Source organism: Neopsephotus bourkii, unplaced genomic scaffold (genome assembly GCF_033783945.1).
Source record: "Neopsephotus bourkii isolate Nb327-2 ecotype Australia unplaced genomic scaffold, CSIRO-AGI_Nbou_v1 NB_947, whole genome shotgun sequence".
NCBI classification, from domain to species: domain Eukaryota; kingdom Metazoa; phylum Chordata; class Aves; order Psittaciformes; family Psittacidae; genus Neopsephotus; species Neopsephotus bourkii.
Genome location: NW_026901441.1, coordinates 2,199,657 through 2,227,489, shown reverse-complemented (window position 1 = coordinate 2,227,489; position 27,833 = coordinate 2,199,657). Strand labels below are relative to the sequence as shown.

The 27,833-nt window shown below is 37.6% G+C and overlaps 1 protein-coding gene across 9 annotated transcripts in view; it reads left to right on the top strand.

Moving 5' to 3' along the window:
- ADGRB3 (adhesion G protein-coupled receptor B3) overlaps positions 1–27,833 on the top strand; it is a 472,618-nt gene that overhangs the window by 396,304 nt on the left and 48,481 nt on the right. The window lies entirely within an intron of this gene.

Genomic DNA, 27,833 nt, shown 5'->3' with positions numbered 1-27,833 from the left:
ATTTTATTTTAGACTTTTGGAGAATATTCAGTGTATCTCTGGAAAATACACAGTTCCAGAGCAGTTTGGAAAAAATTCTAAAGAACTCCATTAAGAATGTTTCTTTGTGCATGTGTGTGAGAACATTCATGAGTGCCTCTGTGTGTATGCTGATAAACGCAGGATTTTCCAAATAGGAATCGGTCGTATAGTAATTTTGACTTTCAAATACATAATTTCCTTTGATTGTAATGGAATGTATGAGTATGTGTGAGAGTAGAATACAGTCCATTAGTGAGTAAATCTACCAGCTTCATAATCCTGAAGTCAAAATACATCTTATTGACACATTTCCAATATGAGCAAATAATGAAAAAAAGGGAATGTGATAAATACATAGATAGGGAAATTAATGAAAATATCTGAACACAAAAGGCTTGAAGAACCCACAATGTATGCTACTGAACCGAAAGGCAATATGTTTTTTTCTATATTTGAAAAATATTAAAATGGCTATATTCTTTTGAAAACCTAAAAATATATCCAAAACCTGGTAGGGTTTTTTTTAATATTACAATATTCTAATTGCCTTTTACAGTGTTACAATAATTACAATATTGCTAGCTTACCTCATTTGAGGTAAGTTGACATCTATTGATTTGAACAATTAAATTAATAATAATCCTTCCTTACTTTAGAAATATTTCAGAGTTCAAAATAATGTTTAGCCTTTTAATAAGGCTGGTAGTGGTAGGTGATGTCTTTATTGTAAAAGCACACTGGTTATTTGTCGGCATTTTTGACATCTGGTTCATGTGATTTCTTGTATCAGTCGTCTCACATTCATGACGTTTTTGTTAGAAGTATCAGCAGGTGTTAGGGCAATAAGGAGCTGTGAGCATATTACAGGTCCCTTAAGCAAGCAGATTGAATTGGATTTTATTTTCTGCAATGATACAGTTGCTTTTGTGTGAGCTGAAAATCAAGTCATGTCTTAAGAATTCATGACATATTCAGCTGAATTTATTAGTCTTTCTATTAAGTTTTTCTGTGAACAATCACAATACTGACAGGGCTGCCATGTTAACATTTTTAAGCAGCTAGCGGGGTTGACTTGCCTACAGGCTCCCAGGGGACAGTGGGTGTTCCAGTCATTTTACAAAAAGAAGTGACAGGTTATGTTCTCATGAGTGACTGTGCCACTTTCTTTATGCCTCCAGATTCTTCCATCTCAGCAGGAAACTTAAAATTTTATCAAAAACATTAGGATATGTTTACAATGTAATATTAAACTGATTTAACTTCAAGTTTTTAGCTCTTCACTTACTAATTTGCCATGTATAAGCACAACTTTTGCTAATAAGACTACTAACTAATAAGACTAATAATTTCCCCTTCTCTTAAAAATACTAGTATGTGAGCATACTAGTCATCAACTCCATTTACATCATAGCATCATAACTTATAGCAGTTGAAGATATTACAGATGTTATATACAGATACGGATAATATAATACAGATATTATAGACTATTTGATTTTTTTTTTCTATTTTAAGCATCAAACAAAATTCCACTGGGTATCCTCCCAATGATAAGTGTGAAATATTGTTCAATATGCAGTAGTCTAGACTTAATGAAGTCAGCAAAAATTCTGTGCCAGCTTTAGTAGCTTCATAGGTTTGCCCTTTGTGGTAGGATTCAAACACTTGAAGTTGCTGCCTATATTCAAAAATTAAATCTGGATAGACTTGGTTAAAAATGTGTATATATATATATATATATATTTAAAACCTCAAGACTTCTAGAATACAATTTCAGACTTGCTGCAAAATGCACCCTCTCTGTGAAGCTGAACTTCTCCAGATGTTCCTTGCTTTCAAACCCATGTATGATAATAGAAACCAGATATTCCCCCAGGGACCAACTCTGAAGGGCCTGATACATTCTCTGTTCTGAGAGCACATCTAACCTGCAGTGACAGAGCCAGCTTCCTAACAAAAAAAAAAATCAAAAAAACAACAAAAACCTTGACACTGCCTTTTCTTTTTTTTCCCTCTGGCAGCCAAGCTCTGGGTAAAGAAAGTATAAATTCATAAATTCCCACCATCAAGCTTTGTACTCAAGGTCTTCCAGTTAAAATGTGGTGAAGTGTCTTCTGCTTTTCTGAAACCAGTGGAAAGTAAAACTCAGGACTAATTTATAAAAAGCAACATCTGTGATATTCAAATGCTGGCTTGAGATAATTTAAATTTTAAAAAATGCTTTTCCCTTCTGCTCCTGTGAAACCAAACTGCCTGTCAGTAACACCTTCTTAAGCAAAGATTATAACATACCAAGCATTTGTGCATGAAAGTACTGATATTAACTATCATTCCACAGCAGGAATGTGCTGTTGAGTAGAATGCAATCATGTTTAGAGAATTTTCAAGCCTGCCTAAATACACATCAGTTGCACTCCTCCAGCAGCAGTTATTCTGGTCCTTGGTCAGAGAATTGCGTGGAACAGATGATGGGAGTATGGTGCTCATACAACCCCTCTGCTTCCAGTGATGGAGTGGTGCATCCAGGGATGCCTTGGGATCAATCACAGCTTTGCCTCTTGCCACAAGGAGGAAATAATTGTAGGTCCCCGGTTTTTCATGCCGACTGGTCTGCGGGCTTATCTTAAGTGGTCTGTTCTCTGACAGTGGTTTCTATAAACATTTTGTAACAAAATATGACCTCTGAAATAGTATGTTTGACACATATGTCAGATTTGTTTGGATTCTTAACAACAGTGTTAAGTTTAATTTAAATGAAAAAGGTCACAGTGATAAAGCTGTCTACATTCAAATTCTTGCTAAGTTTTTTGTCATTGCACTCTTTCCCTTGTGATTTACTTACGACATACTGTGAGGTGAAGAAATATACTTCAAAACTGTGAACTTTCAGAGCTGCATTTTGAGCCAGAAGTCTTATAGATTTCCAATCACTTAAATAGTTGAAAAGTATCATTTAAATCACAGAAAGATAAGCTTGGCTATAGACTATACAATTAAGCAGATGAAAGCAGTTAGCCTTATTAAACCTGATTTTCATATATCACATAGCATGAAAGGCAACATTTTTTCACTTTTGTGTGGTCTCGCACTCATTCCAGGGTTACGGGTAGGATTACAGCAGATTTTGCAAAATTACTGATGTATTTAGTACGTTTAATGAGCATGCAATATATGGCTTCTCAGCCTTGGCTGACATTCTGAAATCAGACTTCCAGCAGTGAAATCTTGTCAGGGATGTGGTTTAGATTACTCAAGCTTTCATGATTAGAGTTTTTCATACATAATGTCAAGTACAATAGTCTGTTAAATGCTAATTGAGCATACCATTGTTAATGCAGTAGCAGCACAGAGAATAGAATCTAGAGAGTTTAATTTTTTGCTGACTTGGAATTTAACTTTATTATGAACTTTATTCATAATTCTATTCCTGCATGCATATAGAAAGATCTCTGCAGTTTTAAAATGTTATAAACTGCTTACAGTATTTAGAAAAAGTTACTTAATTGAGTTATCAAGAAAGTAAAATATTATTAACATCTTATTTTCTGCCAGATTATTTGCCATATGTATATATGCTTTTTATATTTTAGTTATATGCTTGTGCATAAGTGAACTGTAACAACTATACCACTTTTAAAAATATGGCTTTTTAATAATTCTGTCTTGCACAGCAACTCTAAAGTTGATAATTTACTATTATGGCCAATCAAAAACACATTTATATATTTTAGAGTAACAGACATACATAGACAAATGAATTTACATATGTTTTCTTATGTTATATACATTAATTTGTACTGAGTGAATTCAGTGGCTGTCTAAAATCCCACTTGGATATTGCATATAGATAAAGCAATGTTTGAGGCAGCTACATTTAGGCAGCTGAGAGCAGCCTCACAGTCACAGGCTGTGGTCGTTGTGGGGGATTTTAACTTCCCTGATGTTTGCTGGAAGGACTACTCGGCAACCCATCCACAGTCCAGGAGGTTCCTCCAGTGTATAGATGATAACTTCCTCATGCAAATGGTGGACGAGCCAACCAGGAGAGGTGCGCTGCTGGATCTCATCCTCACTAACAAGGAGGGTCTGGTTGAAGGAGTGAAGGTTGAGGGCTGCCTTGGTTGCAGCGACCACGAGATGGTAGAATTCAGGATCTTGTGTGGTAGGGTCAGTAGAATAGCAAGTAGAATCGCAACCCTGGACTTTAGCAGGGCAAACTTTGGCCTCTTCAAGCAATTGCTAGGGGAAATCCCATGGGCTAGGCTGCTTGAAGGTAAAGGGGCCCAAGATAGTTGGTTGACGTTCAAGGACTGCTTTTTCCGAGCTCAAGATCAGAGCATCCCGACACGTAGGAAGTCAAGGAAGAGGGTCAGGAGACCTGCGTGGCTAAATAGGGAATTGCTGGGTATGCTGAAGTGGAAGAGAAGAGTTTACAGGTCATGGAAGGAAGGGCTGGCCACTTGGGAAGAATATAAGGCTGCTGCTAGAGGATGTAGGAAAGCTGCTAGGATGACTAAGGCCTCCTTGGAATTAAAGCTGGCGAGAGGGGTCAAGGACAGCAGAAAGAGCTTTTTCAAATACATGGCAGATAAAACTAACACCAGAGGCAATGTAGGCCCGCTGATGAACGGGACGGGTGCCCTGGTGACAGAAGATACAGAGATGGCAGAGTTTACTTCATGCCTTCTTTGTCTCTGTCTACTCTGCCAGAGGCAGTCCTGAAGAGCCCTGTACCGCTGAGACCTCAGATGAAGACAGATCAATGGAGCGGTCTGCCTTAGTCGATGAGGAATGGGTTAAAGACCAGTTGAGCAATCTGGACATCCATAAATCCATGGGTCCAGATGGGATGCACCCGCGGGTGCTGAGGGAACTGGCAGAGGTCATTGCTAGACCGCTCTCCATCATCTTTACCAAGTCTTGGGAAACGGGAGAGGTGCCTGAGGACTGGAGGAAAGCAAATGTCACTCCTGTCTTCAAAAAGGGCAAGAAGGAGGACCCGGGTAACTATAGACCGGTCAGCCTCACCTCCATTCCTGGGAAAGTGATGGAACACCTTATCCTTGGTGCCATCTTAAGGCATATCAAGGATAAGAGGGTTATGAGGAGCAGTCAACATGGCTTCACCAAGGGGAAGTCATGCTTGACCAATCTCGTAGCCTTTTATGAGGAAATAACACGGTGGATGGATGATGGTAGAGCAGTGGATGTGGTCTACCTTGACTTCAGCAAAGCGTTTGACACAGTCTCCCACAGCATCCTTGCGGCTAAATTGAGGAAGTGTGGTCTGGATGATCAGGTAGTGAGGTGGACTGTGAACTGGCTGAAGGAGAGAAGCCAGAGAGTTGTAGTCTATGGGGCGGAGTCTAGTTGGAGGCCTGTATCTAGTGGAGTGCCTCAAGGGTTGGTACTGGGACCAGTATTATTTAATATATTCATCAATGATTTAGATGAGGGAATTGAGTGTACTATCAGCAAGTTTGCTGATGACACTAAGCTGGGAGGAGTGGCCGACACGCCAGAAGGCTGTGCTGCCATCCAGCGAGACCTGGACAGGCTGGAGAGTTGGGCGGGGAATAACTTGATGAAATATAACAAGGGAAAGTGTAGAGTCCTGCATCTGGGCAGGAACAACCCCAGGTTCCAGTATAGGTTGGGGAACGACCTGTTAGAGAGCAGTGTAGGGGAGAGGGACCTGGGGGTCCTGGTGGACGATAGGGTGACCATGGGCCGACACTGTGCCCTTGTGGCCAAGAAGGCCAATGGCATCCTGGGGTGTATTAGAAGGGGGGTGGTTAGTAGGTCGAGAGAGGTCCTTCTTCCCCTCTACTCTGCCCTGGTGAGACCTCATCTGGAATATTGTGTCCAGTTCTGGGCCCCTCAGTTTAAGAAGGACAGGGACCTGCTGGAGAGAGTCCAGCGCAGGGCAGCTAAGATGATTAAGGGAGTGGAGCATCTCCCTTATGAGGAAAGACTGAGGGAGCTGGGTCTCTATAGTTTGGAGAAGAGGAAATTGAGGGGTGACCTTATTAGTGCATATAAATATATAAAGGGGGAGTGTCACGAGGGTGAAGCCAGGCTCTTCTCAGTAGCAAACAATGATAGGACAAGGGGAAATGGGTACAAACTGGAACACAAGAGGTTCCACTTAAACTTGAGAAGAAACTTCTTCTCGGTGAGGGTGACGGAACACTGGAACAGGCTGCCCAGGGAGGTTGTGGAGTCTCCTTCTCTGGAGACATTCAAAACCCGCCTGGGCGCGTTCCTGTGTAACCTTATCTAGGTGTTCCTGCTCCGGCAGGGGGATTGGACTAGATGATCTTTTGAGGTCCCTTCCAATCTCTAACATACTGTGATACTGTGATACATTCCCAGGCCCAGATCTACATTAAGAACTTAGGTGTTAACTCAGTAGCATGGAATATTTTAGTTAGGAAAGTCATAAAACATAATGCTATCTGTGCCCGTACATAAGATTGCTAGACTCCACTGTCCAAAGTATAGAAAAAAATAGGATACTTGAAAAAAGGTGTGCACAGGTATCAGTGTGCTGAGGCAGCAATGGAAACACTAAAAATGCGAAAGCATTGAGGAGAAGTTTACAGCTCACTATTACAAGCTCAGCACTTCTACCTGCTTGAAAATCATAATCAGAGATCCCTCTCCAAGTTCAGATCAATCCTTCCCCCCTTTTTTTATGGTGCCTAGGAGCTTAAGTACTTGGGTGGTATGTGTAGAATGGATTCACGTCCTTCCTCCTCTCAATTAGGAGCAAGAAACACATGTTCATGTGCCAAGGAGTGATCAGATTATTGTTGGGTATTTTGAAAGGATTTCTTCCCAGTCATTTTTGTGGAAGTTTCTCTACATGCAAAAAAGCTAGATATTAGTCAGAACGAAGATAGAGAACAAGTCTCGTGGATGAGTGTCCTATTAACAACTTCAGAGTCATTTTCCTTCCCTTCTCACTATCAAACAAAAACGTTATTTTTGTCTCACTGAATAATTACCATTGTCAACAGGGTAAAAGTCTCCATAGAAAGAGGAAAAGGGTAAAAGTCTCTGCCAATTCTGTCAGTTCTTCACATACTTGAATCTCCTCACTGGGGTAACACATTTTCTCTGGCATTGCTGGAATGGTGGGCAAGAACAGTGTGCAATCTAGAAGGCTTATTCCCAAATTTTAGGAAGACAAAATTCAAATTTGTGAAGCCTTGTTTTCAAATTTTGGCCAACATCAGAACTTACAGGGCTTCTGACAGAAATCAGTGCACCTTAAGAACTATCCTGGTCACAAATTAGTGCCTTCTAAATTAGGCAGCAGCAAAGCAGGGATTGTGAATATCTGCATTTTGGTACCCGAAGTAATAGGGGCCTAAGTACCTTTGTAAATATGAATTTAGTTTGCCTGAGTTGTGGCATCTACTTATGCAATACCTTTAATCTTTATACTGTTGATATTAAAATTAGATATATCTAAAATAATTTCACGTGCTTTTTCTTGGAAACACTATACAAATGAAAAGTTAAATCTAAATAATTTGTTTCAGTGTTTGCCCTAATCATACGCGAACAGGAAGAGCAAGGTTGGATGCATAGACAAACTGATCCAGTTTTCAACATTTTACTATGAAATGGAATCCTCCTGACACTTAAGAAATAAACAAGACTTTAGAAATGTGTTAGTTTTAAGATGGTTTCTACTTTTTCTCAAGTTTGTGAATTGTTTTATTCTGTCCCTAGCGCTCATCTTGCCTTGCCATCACTGTGAACATTTGAGTTCCAGTCAGACAAAACATTTTTTTTAACTAAAAGATTGATCTTTGTTTTAACTGTTACAATTCCACCATCCCAGCACCAATACATTGTTTTGTTTCTTTTTTAAAGGATTAATTCCTCAGTGCAGCAGAAACTAATTAATGGTTTAAGTATTTTGCTACTGGTTAATGTTTCTTATTTTGAAAGGAAACATCCTCAGAATATATCTTTCAATGTGAGACCATTATCCGGTGACAACATTTTAATCCACTGAAATCTCTTAATTGCCTTAAAACTTTATGTGTGTTTGCTTTTACCAACTATTGCCAGCCAATGTAAATATTTTTTTCTTTATTCTCTTTTATGTGCCATTTGATCACAATGTGTTTTCAGCAATTCATATCTTCTACTTTTGTATATGATCACTATTCTTTAAAATGTAGCAATTCTTAGTGCTATAAATTCCCCATGATGCAAGACTGCAAAACACTGAGCAAAGTACATTATTGGAATAAACAGGCCAACTTCCATTGGCTTCGCCAGCATCAGTCCAATTTGTACTAGTGTTGGATTTGGGTTATCTCATTTCATCTGACAAGAGCATCCCATCAGTCTACATGTTTTGATTTAACAATTTTAGGTTTGTAACTGACTGTGGCAGATCGTGCTCTTTTTTTTTCTGAAATTGTGCAGTCCTGTGATGTCAAGTTACAGAGATAAAATGGCGAGAAGGCTATTTCAGGTAGCCCTTGGAGGATCATTCCAATGAGAACTTCTCAGCCCAATGTAGTAACATTGTGATAATGTAAAACCAGTCTCAAAGCCAACAATTGGAACAGCTGAGACTGTAGCAACAAAAAAAAGGAGACATCATTCTGCGTTCCTCTCTCACACCCATCCAGCAGTGACCAAGGGCTCCACATGGGACCCATTGCAGTCCTAAAATACACCAATTCTCAGGATATTCCAACAACAGCCATGTGTAGACCAGCAACAAAGTTACTGCAGTGAACACACTGTGTGTGTATTTATCTGTTGCATATTACTTCTTCAGTTGTGCTCTATACTGTATCACCACTAAATGTTCATGGGAGTCTAGTTACCCGAGTAATTAAAACACAGTGCTATCGTTTCACCTTGTGTAAAATAAGGTGAATCCATTGACTTCAAGACAGATACGTAAGCTGAGGCCAGGCTGGTCTGTGCTTTCTAAAGCAAGACAGAATCCTGAAAAAGAGATAAAACATATAATAATTTTCCACCTTCTTGAAAGAGTGCAGGGAAACATTTGCAAAGCCTGTAATTACGTAAGTGTGTACTATTCATTGTCGGTTGGTGCTGCGTTGGCTCTAAGATTAAACCACCATTCATATTTTGAAAATACAGTGGCAAACAGGGAAATGTAAGCATGCAGGTACAACCAGCATGCAAATCATTAATGTGTCAGAGTATTTTTGTCATCTTATTTTGAGTCTGAGTTTTGACCAAATGACGATATATTTTAGGGTAATCAGTGACTTCATGGTGCCTCTTGGCACTGATGGATACTGCAGAGTTAAAGCCTTAAAGAAAACCTATTTGGAAAACAATTTAAAACCTTTAAAATCTTTAAAAATCAAAAAAGGTATTGAAGGCAGTGATAATTTCAGATTCCAAAGAGAAGGTCCTCAAAGTGTCAACATGGGCTGTTCTGGATCAGAATTCATGTCTTACTGGAAATTGCTAGCAGGAAGTTAAACAGAAATTAATAATGAACTTCAGCACATTCTGTCTCCATTTGTTTGGCTGCATTCTTGGATATCTGTGGAAAACTGCCTTTCCTACCTCTTTTGGAGAAAGTTAACAAATTCCCTGTCAAGATGAGACAGCAAGGCTCAGTCTCCCAGGAGGCACAGCAAAATAAACCAGTCACCCTCTTGCAAGTGAAGTTAACAAGAGAAGTTGTATTTCAATTTTGGTTTAAATCATTAAGGTTGGTGAGACAGAAGTAAAACTAGAAAAGCATTTTGTAGGAAGCACAATATTGTATCTCCAGTTTTATATTTCTAGGTTGATTTCAAGATTCCCTGGATTATAATTTGATCATTAAAAATATCAATCATGATGTTCTCTGAGGTTTCCAATATCTCTTCCAGGTATAAAAATAATGAAGATTAAAACATTCTGACATCTGGGGGGGGGGGGGGGGGGAGAGAACTGTGAAAGGATCCCTTTCTCAAAATCAAAATTATTCAGTTACTGCCTGAATATTTTCCATAAATGTCAGGTTTATTCTCAAATTACCTTGAAGACAAGTCTGAGTATAAACTACCGAAACTGTAGGCAGAATATAGCTTTTACTGAAAATCTTTCCAGGCATTTATGACTAAATCAGATCAATGGCACCATGTTCCTTTCAGGACAGTCTCCAGAATCCACTATTTGCTTTAGCAAATACACACACTTGTGTTAGCTTTCAAATGTTACACAAGTAAGGGAGCCCCTAATTTAGTTTGGATAGCCAACATGAAGAATTTCTGATGTTTTCAACTTTAAGGTAACTTGTTGCAACACCAAAACCTAAATGAAAAATTTACTTCACAGAGGATGCAACCAAAAGAAGGAAGTTTGGTACCCACACCAAAACATACAGAGCAAACATACTGGAGGTTGTTTGATATCTAGAATTCAGGATGCTGAAAAACAGTAAGATACAATACAATAAGGCTTATATTGTATTTATCAGTAAAGATCCTGATCAGTGTTACTAAACAAGAACTTTCTTACACAGGGCAAATTTATGTAATAAAACCCTATGACCCTACATCATTTAGATTAATCTCTCAACATAGCAACATCAGCTCTATTCTGGAGGACAACTAAAATCTTTAAAGCTTTCTTGAGTCTCCAGCAATTAACTGAGATCACTTTTATACATTTAATTGCATTCATGCTTTCCAACATATAGGATAACACAATAATGGACAGAAGTTATCAGTTTTTACCCAATTAACAGAAAAATGGAAGCCCTGGATTCATCAATGCCAGATCCAGATACCATGATATTTCAGAATGGACCTGTGCAATGAGAGGTTTTGTTATCCACTTCTGTCTGGGCAGAAAGGCTTCTTTGTTTTCTTAGGTCATCTTTACAATTAATTCCTGTTCCATCACATCCAAAGACAATTACGTGATGCAGCTAGAATGACTTTAATACATCACTAGTTTTTCTCCTTCTCTTTATTTTCCTGCCTTCATCCTTTGTTAAGCCAAGCAGGGGAAACTCATTTAGTGACCTGTCCTGATGACTACAGACACAACATACAAAAATTTGTGAAAATACTGTTTTGGGACTGGTTTATAGATTTATTGCTAGTACATATCTTATTACCCTGCAGTAATAGAGCACATTTTCAAGCTGCTTCCTCAAGATATCATTTTTAACTCTTCTCCATTGAAAAAAAGACCCAGGTGTGAAATACCACTGAAGACACATAGATTCAGACTCTGCGTAACGGCACATCTTGACAAAAGAGGAACAGTATTTCTGAGACAATCTCCCCAGTGGAGCCTTCAGGGTAGAAGGACATTCCTCAATCCCAAATGGAATCAGAGCGCCCATTAAGGACCTGTAGATTTTTGAAGTTATTGGCTAAGCCTGCTAGTAAATGAAGTTTTGAAACTCCTCCCTGTTACACTTGAACCATTAGTAGTGTCTTGGTTTAATGAATGAACACATAGGAAGCTACAAGTAGTCTGTGAGTTACACTGAATTATACTCCATCAACTGCTGGCAATTTTTTTACAGCTGTAGTCTGTATCTCAGTTTTCTCTTTGATCAACTGAAAAGATGTCTTCTTGTAATAGAAGAGAGCTCCCATGCTTGTGAGTCTTGCAGAAGAACCTCTGTAGCAAATCTCTCTGAACTAGCACTGGGCACTGACAATTTCTTAAAGTACTATCAGATTATTTTTAATCAGAATTATCTTATTTATACATTTATATAGCTTAGTAATGAGATCTGCTACCAGCTTTGCTGTGTTTCTTTTATATAGCAGTCACCCTTTCCAAAGTAGAAAATGACAGTTGCTCTTTACATGCTCAAAGACTAATGGCAGCCACTCAGAGAGAATCGTCTGCCAATGCTGAGAGTATAGAGTTCTCTCTCATGCCTACGAATCCCTGCTTATAACAGTCTTTGTCCTTATCTTGACAATATTGTACAAGCTTTTCTGCTTCAAGATTCAGACTTCCAGTTTTCTCTGCTTCCCCCTATGTGCTGTACAAGTAACATCCCTTGTACCTTGTCATTACAAAAATTCACATTGTTCATATAAGAAACCTATGAGTTAAAAGTGGCAAGCTCAATACTTGAAGTTTGGTCTTTTGGAAATTATGATATTAAAAGATTTCCCAGGCTGGCCTTACTAGCTGAGGTTTCATCATAGCTCATCATTTATAATTACTAAGAAATAAATACAGGTTTTCTTTTAGGGAGGGCATTATTTTTATTCTATATATTTGCAAAAGACATAATCAGTTAAATTTTAATGACTTGTTCATACCTGCCTCTGCAGTTTTACCACATGAAGTAATTTTTCTAAGAGTCATCAGTGGAACGGTAGGAGCAACTGAAGGTTCTTACAATACCAAAGACAAAATTTAACAGATGTGATCACTGTGAAATAGGATTTTTTTTCTTTTTTTTTTTTTTTGCACAAGTCACTCTGAACACTGTTTGCCCGCATTTCCATGTGCAAAGCAAAAAGAGAGTCTGCTGTACGTTTGCTTGACTAAGTTTCTATGTATGGGGCATGATACGATGCATTATTTCTTTCACTTCTCATTTACCCATTTATCTTAGAGAATATGAGTTACATCATTTCCTAATGAGCTCATTACAGAATGTTGTGTAGACTCTTCATTGTATGAAAATGGCTATTCTGATCAATAAGAAAACTTAAGGGGTTTGAACTTTTTGAAGACATAAGATGTAAATCTATTGATTTTTTAAGATTAAAAATACCTATATGCATTCCATTAGAACTATACGTAAGTAAAGAGTCCTACAAAGAATTCTTTTTTAAAAAATCTGCTTTTTGCATTTATCAGTTAACCTGCACAAATCAAGCAAGGAACAACTTAACCTCAGGCCAGTGAAACTGATTGATCAGACAGAAGTCCATTTATATCTGTGCAGTTTTGTAATATCTTATGCAAGTTTTCTAACTCGGAGGCAAGGTTATGGCACCATTAAGCTTTCTTCCTTTTTGATCGGTGTCAGCACACCACACAGTAGTATTTAAGCCACAAGGCAAGCCAATAATTAGCAAATAACCAAAAACAGATTAATAGAAACAGCCTAAATTCCTACCTAAGTAGCAAGGTAATCATAATTGAAAGAAGCCTAACATAGCATGATGACACCATTATTTACTGACAGTGGGAAACAAATTCAAGAGTTTCAAGTGAAAGCAGGGAAGAGGGTGTAGAGTACAATGGGTAGAGAGTACCAACACACCAACTAGCTGACTTGATGCCTGGTGCAATGATTTATTATCCATCATTTATGAAACCTGGTTTCTGAAGTGAATACAATAATGCACAAAGAAAAAGAAGCAGCTAGCAGCAGAATATGCAAGCCTTAGGGTTTTTGGACAGAACATTAGAGTGACAGGGTATTGCCCTTCTTTAACGATACAGGAGTGGATTGCTAATGGTCATATCTCCTGCATGGTAAAAGATGAGTTCTTTGTATAGGACATAAATAGTAAATCCATCTTCCAAGAATGAAGCTTTAGAGAAACATCCAAATATACCCTTTCTCTATGATCTCCCTCACTGAGATTTCCATGATACATACTAAGGTCAGTTAAGTATGACAGAGAAGTATGCCTGGGGCAAATGAGGATGAAAGGATAATGCAGGGAAAAAGGAGAGTGGCAATACAGAAGAATCTATTCAAAGGAGATTGATGGCTGTAACAGAAATGAAAGAAAGAATACAACAATAAAAGTTAAACAAAACCTAGAAAGATTAAAGGAAAGGTAATTGAAAATATAGAAAAAAAGCATGAAATTCCATTTAAAAGTTGAAGTAAAAAGCATATAGAATTACATTAATGCTTTAAACTGTTATTAAACCCTTGAGAAGATACAGGTATCAAAAGTGATGAAAACCAGATATCAATTTTTGTTGTTTTCGAAGCCTGTATGTTTCTCCATGCAGTGGAGAATAGACAATATAAATTTCTAGACATAGGAGATAGGAATTCCAGGTGAAATAGCAGTGGAACTGTATTTGCATAAAATAACCAATGATACCAATGATAATAACAATAATAGCCAAATGACTTTGCTTAGTGTACCTTCTAGTGCTGAGTAAGCCATTTATTTTTTAATAAATTAGATATGTTTTCAATGACTGTACATGAAACTTTTGCATTAATGGAGTATATACATACATATATATATAATTTGAAATGTGAAGTTGCTAAACCAGCAATTGAGTTCAAGCAAAACTAATTAGAAGAGGATGAAACAATGTTCCTATATTTCTTGTGTAACAGAGCCATCTGACACAACTGTAGTTTGCCCACCAGGATGGAGAAATAAGTTTGTATCAAACCCGAAAGTAACATCCACATCTACCCACACCTACTGGTCCTCCAGAAAGAAGCAGATTTCCAAGTGCAGTTCAGGAAGGTACATCAGATTCTCCAAAGTCAACACAAAATTACTAAAGGTGCTTAGGCATGTAGAGGTGGAGAGCGATTATCAGTGAAAAGCTAAGCCTATAGATGCAGACTTGGTCTTCTTACCTCTATTTTGACTTGCTTACTGTCTTGTTTCTTTTGTGAGTTGTTACTGATACTGGTCATCCATTTCAGATATAGAGAATAGCTTTCAAACAAGAATACTGCACATTTTTAGACGGGCTTTACGTGCAACTTCTCACATAAAGACTTTAATAATACTTCAATTTTTTGTTTGACGTTGTCTTATCCATCACATTGCATCTGGAATGACTTCATTAGTCCTGAATTGTGACCTGTAGAAACAGTCTATATTTGAATATTGGTGCTTCTGTAATATACCATGGAATGTGTTACATTATCAAAAGCTGTTTCCTATTAGATAACCTAGTTTTTTCCTGCATTCATATAAGCTTTTTTGCTCTGTCTGCAGTCAATAAAGAGAATAATCGATCCCTGATATTTTAATAGAAAAGGTCAAAGCACTATGCATAGTGACCCAGTTAAATTGCTTCTGTAGTAGTACCTTAATACTTTTTGTATAGTATCAGCAGTTATGAGGAATAATAAACTGAAATAATTCAGACATTGGGGTTTACTATATTCCCACCCCCTACTTAATTCTGTATTGTTCACACACAACTGTGCAGGGGTGAAAGAAAAGTCATGTTAAACTATGACGATCTGCCAGATATGTTGTGGACATCCAAAATATTTTAGTTGAAAGGTACTACACTGTGAATAATTTGATGCAGAGTTATTGGGAAGCCTTAAAAAAAAAAAAAAAAAAAAAGCTTGACTCTACTGCCAAAGACTCCATGTAACAATTTGTTCCTGTGCGAAGAAGGCTTAAGTGCACAAACCTGGAACAACTCCCATTTTTCACTCATATTAAGCAAGTGTAAAATATATATATATATATATACACAAAAAGGCATGTCGTGCCATTTCATCAAGTGAATGCATAAGGCATGCAAGGGCCAGAGAAGTTCAAGTAGTAGAAAATATGAAAAGATTCCAGCTTTAGTTGAAGCACACACAAGTAATGCAAAGTTAGGGTAATGGGAGAAGTAGAAATTTTAGTACTGCTGAATCCATAATCCTGAAAATGGATGTGAGTCTTTTACTATAAAACCTTTTTATAAAATTATGTAAATGTGACATATAGATAAATTATTTTGTGACATCTTGTCTGAGGAAGAGGACAAAGGAAACTGGCTTTATAACATTTTCTACAAATATATTCATGTTAATTAAGAAATGCATTTAGTTTTGTTTAAAATTCCATGTCATTCTCCAACTTAGTCATGTATATGTGGATCTTATAACTGAGTGTCTTGGAATCTTAAATCCACCATTCTGTTTGTCCTATCAGTGCTTCTAGAGGGAAGTATTAGTGTTTCCACTTCACAGATGCAGGTGGCAAGAGGGACCATATATTTCATAGCATAGTTGCCCAGGTATGTTTGGGAAAAAAAATAAACAAAAAACTTTCTGGAATTTTTTTACTTCTAAATTAAGCTTTGATGCACGGGGAAGTATTAGTCAGAATGTTTTCAGAGAGAAATTTACATCTATATATCAATATTTTGATGGAACGGTTGGAACTAGATCATCCTAAGGTCCTTCCCAACCCTAACCATTCTGTGATTCTATTCTATGGTTTCAGAAACTATGACTTTGTCTGTACATCTCTAAGTAATTTAATGGGCCAATAAATTGTCTTTGGCCCTGAGGACAATCTGCAAACTCTTGCCTTCCAGAAGAGGCAGGCTGCATCCACGCTGCCTGTTGACCTGTGTTGTCCTGTGGAATATGATGCACAATACCTTGCAGCACACTGTTGCTTGGCAGAGACCATGGCACCAGTCATGTTAGCAGCTCAGCAGCATGGATAATACCTGCCAGGTGCCTGGACCCACAGCTTCTTAGTTTGCTAGTATAGACATTGCCTGAATTTTGAAATACTGACTTGAATTTGGTATAATATGGTGTGATGAAGTCTTGAAACTGTAATGAAGTTGATCTATCTTGCAAAATCAGTGGTACAGGAACTTCCATATGCCCTTCTTAGTGGGGAAAAAAAAAAGAACCCAACAAAAAAAAAAAAAAGCAGCAAAAGAAGCAAACAAAACCCCCACCAAACCAAACCAACACATCCAAAACCAAAGTCTAAAATACACTAAAAAAACTGCATACCCTTTGTCAAAGAGTTTTCTAGAATGTGGTAAGGTATATTTCTTATTTGCCCTCTTTCAGCACCTTATTCTCCTAGTTTCTGAACTTAATCAGAGCACAGGTTATTATTCTTGGTGCACTGACTTTGCTTGTATCCTGGTGTCACCCAAATTTTGGAAGAGATCTTTGCCTGAAATAAGCACAATATACATTTCTGTCTCTTCAAAATTTGGTCATCAGTTGTGTGCAAATCAATTCAGTCCTTCCAATACAATAGTAAGTTTGTTAAATGCTGACTTCACTGTTACCTCCTTTTTTGGCAGAGTTGGGCAGGTTTTTGACAAGTCTGGTCCATTAGTTAGTTATCTCTAATTTGTTTAAATTAACTGTCAGATTCTGGGATTGTTTCCAGGACAAGGTCAGTGTAGACCTGAAAATCTTACTTTAAAGCCTTTTCTTCTTTTGTTGGTAGCTGCTTAATTTAAGCAGAGGATAGTGACCACTGTCATGAGTACTTTTGCCTTTGTATTCAGTGCTGAAAAAAAACTAGTCAAAATCTTGAAGTCTAATGTAGAATGTCATGCAAGAATTCTGAACCCAAGAATTCCACCAAGTGTTTAAGGCTTATTCAGTATTGAAATGCAAGAGGAAAAAAGTCCACTGCAAATGTCTCCTTTTCCACTTGTGAATATCAAAGTATGTCAGACAATTTCTGTAAGGCCTTTTCATATGACCATAACCACTGCCTGGTCTTCTTCCAACTGTTTGATGCTTGTCTGTAGCATGCTGACCACATGAAGCTGTGCCCAACATTACTGTTGTTATAGAATGACTCTGTAAAAAACCACAGTGTCTTAAAATGGTTGTTTTATTTTGTACTTTCCTGTGACTTTTTATAGTCATTCATGTGACTCCACATACGTAAGAACTAAAAATGATCTATAAAAATTCCTCCATTTATTTATCATAGCCAGTCATCATCTTAATTAGAAACACCCTGGAGAGTAGATGCTTGGCTAAAAGTGCTTGAATTTCCTGTATTCACATAATGTTTATGAATTTCTCAATTCATATTCTCATTAAAAGAGATTGATAGCTTGTTGGACTTCAATTTGCATTTATTAATCTACCACATTCGTTAGCATCTCTACTGTAAATGTACACATCCTGATCGAATACTCAGATATCTAAATGAAACTGTCTCTGAGACACAACCAGCTTGCTTTAAGAAGGGTAGAAAGACACTGGCAATTTGACAGTCTAAATGTTCTGGAAGTGCTCAGGTGTGAAGATCCATGACCAACATCCATTGGATGCACAGCTTCCTGACAAGGGCTTTGATGCAGGTGTACAATGAAACATTCTTTAGCTAGGTGGATTTACCAAGAAACTACACTAACATCTGACTATGATAATGTTTTTGGAGCTAAAAGCTGCGTCTTTGGGGTTTTTTTTCTCTCTTGGTCCTGGAACCTTCTAATAGATTTGACCTTATCAAATCTAACATTCTTCCTGCCTAGTCTATTAATATGAAAAGTTCCTTGTATTTTGCTGTGTCCTTCTTTCTTGGGAAAGGACACATAGGGTCTTCTTCAGCAATATTGACACCTATGACATGCATCAGAATGGTTTGCCTGAATTGCCAACTATACTACAAGCCGTTGATGCTGCTGAAGTCTCTAGACAGAGTAAGGCCCTCACAAAGTCCTTTATCAGCCAGCCAGTTGCAGTCTTGGCTTCATTACTGTAGAGTTCTAGAGCTGACTTTCCTCTTCAGTCCTGCAGCAGTGTTACAAGGCTTTTTTTTCTTTATACTTCCTTTAGACATCATGAGTCTTTCCACCCCTCGTGTCACTGTGGGTGCCCATGTAAAAAACAAAAAGCCTAATATTTGAGCTTCAGCTGAAAAATTCTCAAATGGGGATAGTCTTCCTGCTTATTGTCCTCACCCTTCTACAATTTTTACTCCTCTCCTCTGACAGCTGCACAGAATACTGCCCAACCCACCACTTCAACTGTGGATATAGACACAGCTCATTTCTGGTGGTCAAACTGACATTTACCAACATCAGAAATACCTGTCAAATCAAATCTGTTGCCTAGAAAAAAGAGGCAAAAACCTGCTGATCAGGATGAGCTTTGATCTTACACTCATATGGAACTAGCAGGAAGATCTAACCCAAGCCCAGCTGCAAACCTACCTTGACCAAGCCTCAGCACTACATGGAAAGTGGGTGAAATGTCTGTCAGTATTATGGCTTTAGAATGTCCTATGGTGAAAAACTCCCTTGCCAGTACAAAAAGGCATACAGAGAGCAAAGATCTGGACCATTCAGTTTCAGCTGCACTAGGAAGATTATTTCATTAAAATTTATCACCATGTTTTGGCAGATATAATTCCATTAATTCTAGCAGCTTTGCTAACACAACAAAATAAATGTCTCAAATCCCTCACCTCTGGAAGAAGTGGTGTATAAGTATGCCTGTCGCATCAATTTCAAACCAAGGACTGAAAAAAAACAGGAGTAGAACAAGGTGAACCAGTCCAATGGTTAGGATAAAATAAACAAGTGCAAAGCTCACACAGTCTTGTTTAATGGGTGTAAGCCACCAGAGTGGGAAGTAGTGTAGCAATTAGTCTCAGCTGTGCTTTTTTGTTGCAGACATATATGAACCTCCTTCTTTTTATTTGTATCAGAATTGTTTTTCTGAAGATGTCTATTTCAGTGACTGAAACATTCATTCCCTGAAAATATCTTCTTTTACAAATGGGATAAAAAGAAATATTTTTTTTTTTTAAGTAGAATTCTAAGAAATGTGCCTGGTACACATGAGAAAGACCGGGCAATGATTCTTGTATCAAAATTCAGTGGAAAATTTGTTAAACTCTCATTGCTAAAAAAATAACCAAACCAAAACTCCAGATAGCTTGTACTGGCTACAAATGTGTAATAAGACTATAAGAGATACATATTTCCAGCTAGCAATTTCAAGAATGCTATGTTTTTTTTAACTCACAGATAACCCCCAACAAAAGTGTAAGCACATACACAAAATAATTTTTAAAAAAGCAATTTTGTCCCTAAAAGAAGACTCCAGTGATTATGAAGGGACAGAAAAGTGATTTTACTATTTTCCTTTTTCATCTTAGAAGAAAAGAATTTATATAATTGTCAGGAAGCTGCTATACAACAAAACAGCTGTAAAGAGCCGCATTTCTTGGCCTGACTTCCAGGGGCTGTATTACTAGATTTTGAATCAAGTTATTTAACTCAAATTTGCAGATAGCCACAGATTCAAAATAGCCTGTGAGGTCCTCCATGGATTTGCTACTTTGCTGTTGATAACACTGGGCACCTTGCTGAGGCTGTTGGCTTCACTCAGGTAGGATACCAGAAAGCAAAATAACAGTAACACACAAAGTTACTTTATAGTGTCTGAATCAGTCTCTATGGCAAGATTTTTAGCCTATTTAGATTAAAAAAAAAATAAAATAAAAAAAAAATCTCTGTCCCTCTCTCCCTTTTCTTGCGTTTTTCTGTTGAGTGACAGGTATTGATAGAAATTTAAAACATAATGTCCACACACAAACATCTGTCAAGATTGGAAGAGCATGTGGTTGTTTGCTTTATACTTGACCTTCCCTTCTAACAGATATTTTAAAGACATTACATGAAAATTCTTTCCTTTTCTTTGATAAAAATTTATAAGGAAAAAAAAAAGATATATTCAACTTAAAATGCAATTACTCCAAATATACATGGATATGTAATTTTCCTTTTTCAAGCCTGAGTGTTTCATGAGAGTGGTGTATGTGTCATTACTGTTTTATAGCTGGGGGAAGGCAAGTACAGACAGGAAAATAAAAAATATAATGGCCCAAGGTCAGCCAGCCAGCTGACAGTTTCACTGACTGTAGTAGCAGATGTACAGATTTTCAGTACCTTAACAAGTGGTTTCTGATACTATATACCAAAGCTCTCCTTATTTGAAAGGTTTATATTTCTGTCTCATTAAACCTTTGCCTGTCTCTTCTGCTGCTGTAAAAAAATGTCCAATTAGGAAATGGGAATACCCAGAGAATGCAAAACTGACTGCCTCAAAAGGCCAGTAAATTATCTGAGAACAAGAAACCTATATGAAAGTACAGGAAATTTGTTTTTACAAAATACTGTTTGTTTATATTAAAACAAAGTATTTCATATAAGAAGGTCTGAATAATTTCATATAAGAAGGTCTGAATATTTCATATAAGAAGGTCTTATATTTCATATAAGTAGGTCTGAAATCGATGTACTTTGTTGTTGGAAAAAAAAAAGACTGAAAAGTGATGGCTATTATGAAGTGGGGATGATATTCATGGGCAATACAGGAGTGAAAGCAGCTGGTGCTGGTTTGAGCACCTGTACAGAAGAGTTTTACTGAGGATCTTGGAACTTTTTGTAAACAGAACAGCAGAGGAATATCTGTTCTTCATAACTATGTAGATGAAGTGGTTCTTATTTTTTCACATGATTTATCCCTCGTGATTCGACCTGATTTTGTAAAATTATATGACACAATTTTGCTACCTCTCAGAACATAAGAACAGCAGTATCAGATCAGATCAGCGATGTCTTATTCACTGTGCTGTCAACATTAACTAGACATATAGGAAACAGTACAGGAACAGGGAATGAATGATCCTACCTCTGAAATGCTTTCCTGACTTCTTGCGGTCATCAATTTAAAGGTTTTCTGAGCCAGGACTGCATCCAAAGCATCAAACAGCTTGCTCTCTAACCCATTTTAAACTCATTTAGACCCTGTAGCATCCTTCCAGTACCTAAATGGTGACTACAAGAAATCTGGAGAGGGACTTTTTATAAGAGTAAGTAGTGACAGGACAAGGGATAATGGCTTTAAAATATAAAAGGGTAGATTTAAATGAGATATGAGGAAGAAATTCTTCACTATGAGGATGGTGAGGCACTGGCACAGGTTGCCCAGAAAAGCTGTGGCTGCCCCATCCCTGGCAGTGTTCAAGGCCAGGTTGGATAGATCTTTGGGCAACCTGGTCTGGTGGAAGGTGCCCCTGCCAATGGCAGGGGGATTGGAAATGGATGATCTTTAAGGTCCTTTCTAACCCAAAACATTCTGTTATCTATGAGCTCTTTGCCTACCTTCAAATACTAAAGCAGTGAGCTCCACGTTTCAATTTTGTGATGTATCAATGACATAAAAATAATATGTTGAGCATCCTACTTCTAACACTTAACATTTTATTTGGATGCAAATCACATTATTTATATCCTGAGCAGAGTTGTTCGTCTTTACAGTTCCTCACAATAACTGGAAGTAAATTTTAAAAAGCACCACAGATGAGACTGATTCATGTGTATCCAACACTCAGACGAAATTGCAGATGATCGGCTGCATCCTGTTGGCTGTTATGTTTCATGCAAAAAACAGGGCTGTAATACAAGACAAAGTGTCATCATTTCAATTTCATCAGAATGTGCTTATATTTTTAAGCACCAGCAATTTTCTTACAAATATAATAAACTCTGCAATTTCTTTAATTGAAAATTTAATATTAGGTGGTTTGTGATTTAGGATATGAAAGTGTAAGATGAAGTTTTGAATTGTATATGGTGGTAGTTTATTGAGATCAATTGAGTAATTAGAACGAGTGTTCTCACCAGAAGTCTTTTTTTTTTTTTTAATTAGTAATGTCAACCAATGCTTTTGTGCTACATACAGACAGAAAGTTGCCTTACAATTGGCCAACTAAATGTAGAATAAAACACTAAAAAATGTTCTTAAAAATTATTTTTAAAAGCTAAATATAGCAAAGTTATTTACAGGAGAGAGAGGGGGAAAGAAAAAAAAAAAAAAGCCACAAAATATCCGCCTCATTGGGCTGAAGCTGATTCAACAGTAGTTTTAAAATAATTACTAGCAAGCACTTACCATAAAGCCATCACAGCATTTCCACCTTCAAAGCCTGGAAATAATTTATATTTAGAAACTATGTGCCTAGCATGGATTGAGAAGGTAATATTAGTGAAGGAAAAAAAAAAAAAAAAAGAAAACAGCAGCACACTTAAAGCTGACTAGAGCTAAAATCAATGACAAGAGGCAGCCAGAAACACATGAGTAATTTATTAAGCAATGATAGATTTGGATAAGTAGAACTGCAAAATCAGTCCTTCTTCAGATATGTGGGGTGAAGATAAATTAGCAGTTTTGTAAACTGAGCAGTTCTGTTTGCCCTTTGACTAACACATAAAATAAGGCTTCAAGAAATGCATTTGCTCTATTTCTACCTTTCACTGCTGTACTTGTCCCCAAAGCTATATTAAATCTCCTGGGGTAAAGACACTGATAGAATTAGACCTCTGTTAAGGCATCACCCTGAGTGATTACATTATTATTAATCATGTTTATCAGGTGTCCCGGAGTGCTCAGCTAAGTACCAACACTGAGGGAGAGCACTAGGGGTTCCTCACTCAAGAAGACCACACTCTGACACGGGCACAGAGCATATGCAATCAAAACACTGAGCTAAAAGCAATAAAGATGTAGTTTCATTTAAGTTCAACCTCTCTTTGGTAAAATGTATGTTCATTCACATGATGATCTCATACCTGTCATCAGGGAATACAAATCACCTTAAGAAGCATTAATATCTTTCCTGTGCATGTGCAAGTATTATGAGTAGAGCAGAAGATTAAACAGCCCAAATAAATATGTGAATCTCAGAATAACTTCATTGTTCTGAAAAATGCACAGATACACGAATAAAGTACATTCTGAACATGTGTTCATAATGGGGGCCTTGTACACTGCCTGCTTCTTCTTGTTGCTGTTTGTATATCCACAGGTCAGAAACTGAGACATTCTTCAAACTGATTGTGTAGAACCTCTGGTTCTCTACTTCTCCCTGAAACAGCAAACTTTGAGACACACTTTTATTGCTGTAGGAATCTTTAATGAGAAGCTTTTCAAATCTTTTGGCATGCATTATCTAAGAGCATTGCTAAAGCCCACCTGAAGAAAGTTATCATGTTGCTAGGAACTAGTTCTCCCTGTAGTTTATCTTGCTGAAACCTCTGTGCACTCTTCCCAGTGTCTCTACACAAATTTTTTTCTTCCTGATTTAGAAACCCCTTTTTTCTCCAGCAGGAGGCTTAATAGACTCCCTAGGAGTCAAGCAAAGGTGAAACCACTACATATGAGGCCTTGCAGAGAGCTTTGGGGTCCTAGCAAGAATCCTTATAGTGATTCCCATAGGAAGAATATATTTGGGCATACAGGAAGAAAAACCCTGTGCTCTCTGATATCCACAAGGAATCAGTGCTATCCAAATACGAGTGATGTCACAGCTCCTCCTCCAGATTGTGTTGACAGGAGTGGATTCACCTTACTTTACATCCCAAGTATGGACTAACTCAGCTTTTCTGTGGCTTCACGAGAAGAAACAAAGGGAAGTGGCATACAGGCAAGAAAGCCAGGCCCAATTAGAAGACTGCTGTTCTCTTTAACGAGAATTCTGGCTTGAAGTAATGTAATCAAGGAGCTTTTAGTAGTTATAACTCCTTCCTCTACAAAACTCTTTCATTCTTTGTCTCTTTAAAACACACAGGTTATTTTAGTGTTCCTCTTTAATAATCACAACTTTACAATTTTTTATAATCACTCTAAAAGAATCATTATGAAAGATTCAACACTGCTTTGTCATAAATACTATTTTGCCATTATCACAAACCTTTTATCCTACTGGTTTAACACAGCAGATAAAGACAGAATTTCCTCCTTGCTGGAAGAGAATGCAAAGGTGCATAAGTGGTTTCACCTTTTATAAAATAATTTAATCTTAATATTTTGCTTTCTTGTGCAGGCGATAAATGGAAGTCAATGTCAAAATATTGATCAAGTGGAGAAGTTTACTTTCTTACCTATTATTCTCATTCCATTCTTAGTCAATCTTCCATATACATGTGTGGTCACAATTGGTTGTGGATACTGTTGCTTTCTTGTTTTAACATCCATAAATTATCTGATTACCCATCATACCAGTAGCTACAGTATGCAAAAAACAGAACTGATAGACAGAGATGCAAAGTATCCCAGGGAACTACGTCCTTTGATTTCCTCAGTGTGCACATGCATCCATTGCTATCCAGTCTTCCATGTGAAAATGTCTGAGATATCATTAACATCTTTAAAGCCCATAAATACAGCATGTTTTCCCTCTCATCTTTAGAGGGACTCTAAATTTTATAATTTTTTTTTTTTTTTGCTATGTTTTGCATAAAATAGAACCCTCTGGTAAAAATTTCTTTCTTTTAACTAAGATTTCATCTTGTAGATGACACAGCTTCATTGCCATTACGTCAATCTCTACTTCAAGTGAAGAAGAGATGGATGGCCTCTAAAACAACCCATGGCTTTACATTAAAGCATTAAAGACTTTACAGATTAATACCATGATCCTAAGAGGATGTGATTCATTATGCTGTGGTAGAAGAAGTTTGCACTGACTGTGTTGTACATGAACTAGGGCACTTTCAGCTGTCCAAATTACAGATTCTGCTCTTCAACCCTTTTGTTTCACTTTCAGGTACACATTTTTCAGGTTCCCATTAACAACTTTCAGATGCATTTGCACTATTTTTTTTTTTTTTAAGTGCCTGTCTATGTGTGTATGGCTATTCATTACATGAACATTGCTTGATTCAAAAGCCTCTGTTCTCCTGTCCTCATAGGCATGTGTGGACAGAGATGCAGAAATACAGACATGCAGACACAGACACACATGCATTCCACTTCAATTCAGTGCTACATTCCTGTACTGGCTGTGGCTGAGATGGAGTTCATTTTCATCACAGGAGCCTGTACAGTGCTGTGATTTGCATTTCTGACTAAACCATTGATGTTTTAGCTATTGCTGAGCAGTGCTTACACAGCATCAAGACCTTCTCTGTTTCTCAGCTGCCCTGCCAGTGAGCTGACTATAGGTGGGCAAGAAGTCAGGAGGGGACACAGCAAGGACAGCTGAACCCAACTGACCAAAGGGACATCCCATACTATATGACAAAGTGCTTAGCAATACAGCTGTGGTAGTCTTTCAAAGTTGTTGCTTGGAGACTGGCTGGGCAACAGTCTGCTGGTGGGAGGTGGTGAGTGATTGCCTTCGCATCACTTGATGCAGGTTTTTTTTCCCATCACTTATTAAACTGTCTTTATCTCAACCCACAAGTTTTTCTCATTTTTGCTCTTCCAGTTATCTACCCCATCTTGCTGGGGGAAGTGAGCAAGTGACTAGGTGGGTGCTTAACTACTGGCTGAGGTCAGTCCATAACATTTGCTCAAACCCACAGCATGTTTCATTGAATAAGAGAATAAAGCCAAAGTGTTCTACATGTCACCATAGGTGGGCATGACACCAAGCATTGGCATGAAATCATCTTCCATACACTGGAAGCATTAGCACGCCTTCTGGCACAATTTAGTCCCACTCTAACGAGTATTATTGCAGTCAATGCCCTGAGTTTGGGATAGATGGAACTGGCAAGGCACCACTGACAGCAGGCTGTTTGAATGTGGCCACCTTCTTTTGGAGAACAAAGAAATTTACTAATATAGACATTTTCTGCATCATTCCAGCTGGCCACAGGATGAATGAATGCTTTCTAACCCACTTTGTTTGTAAGAATAAATAGATGTAGCCAAAATGTATCTTTAAAAAATGTACTTTATCAGTTATTTTTCAAAAATTAACTGTTGCATGGTATGAGAAGACTTTGGATGACCACAGTAGTGTGGATACTATCTCTCTTTCCTGGGTTATTTATATTTTGGACTTAAATTAGTTCTCTCAGAAGGGTTCATTTCTCACTGTACCCATACTGCTAATCCTAAAAGACACTGTCCTTTGAGAAAACTAGGCATACTTGAAACTAAGGGTGCTCTTAGGTGCAAAATTACCCTTTTCCTGTTATTATTATTCTTGTGTAAAGACTTTTAAGACCTACGTATACAACTGCGATTAAAAAAATAAACATAGAAATAAGGTCAGGTGAGATGGCAATGTGATAGTATTGCAAAGCTATTGCTTCAGTGGTTTCAGTCAACTGTGAAAAGGGATGGAGCTCATACAGTTCTGCAGAGAAGAAATATTTACTGGCAACGATATCCCAGAGAAGAAGTTGGACTGTTTTTATATGTCAGGATTATAATCATTGCAGTCAGTCTAAAAGAAAGGCAACCACAGGCTTTGTTGTTGAGCTTCTTATTCCAGCCATCATTTTGATTGCTGTGGAAACTCCCTAAAATTATAGCAATTTTATTGTTAGCAAATAAGATCAAAATTTAAAATAGAGCAAACAGATTATCTGATTTAAGAGTACAGATACTCAAGTGACAATCACATTTTCCTAAAAGAAAAAAATTCTTTGACAGCAAGTTTTTACCCATGTAGCACTGCAGGGCAACACAAGGCATTATTTTTTATCTACTCAGTGAAGGCTTTTTATGATAATTTTTTCCATCAGGACATTGGTTTATACTGGCTGCACGTGGATCCTTCTGTAAGAGTATGAGGCCTCACATATCAGGCTCTACTGACTTGAACATATCAGTATCCATTCTATTACCCTTTTATGTTATGACATCTCTTCAAGGAAGCTCCTTCAGTTCCTTGCCCTTGTCAGTGCCTGAACACCTCCTTCTCTTATTCTCAGAACTCCATAGAGAGCTCCCTCTCAACTGTGCTCTGAACTACTCTTTTCTTTATCTGCAGTCACTGCTGACTCATGTGTAACCCTTGTGCTTAGCTCAGCCACCCCTTCATTATCAATCCTGGCTTATTGCCCCTAGATGCTCATGCAGAGCCCACAGTGAACTTTTAAATAAGTTAGGAAGACTCAGGACCTTTGGAACACTCTAGTATGGGTTGCTCATCACAGTAATTGACTGCTGGCTCTTGTATCCTCCATTCTTCTCCAAACAGGTATAGCCACTAGCATGCTAATGCAATCAAATATTTCTACTTGCATAAGGCAATGAGAGACCTAAAAATCTGGATATCTTTATGTAAGAAGTTCAAATGAACATACAGCACACTGTTGTATGCTACAGCAAACAGCTTTTGCTTCAT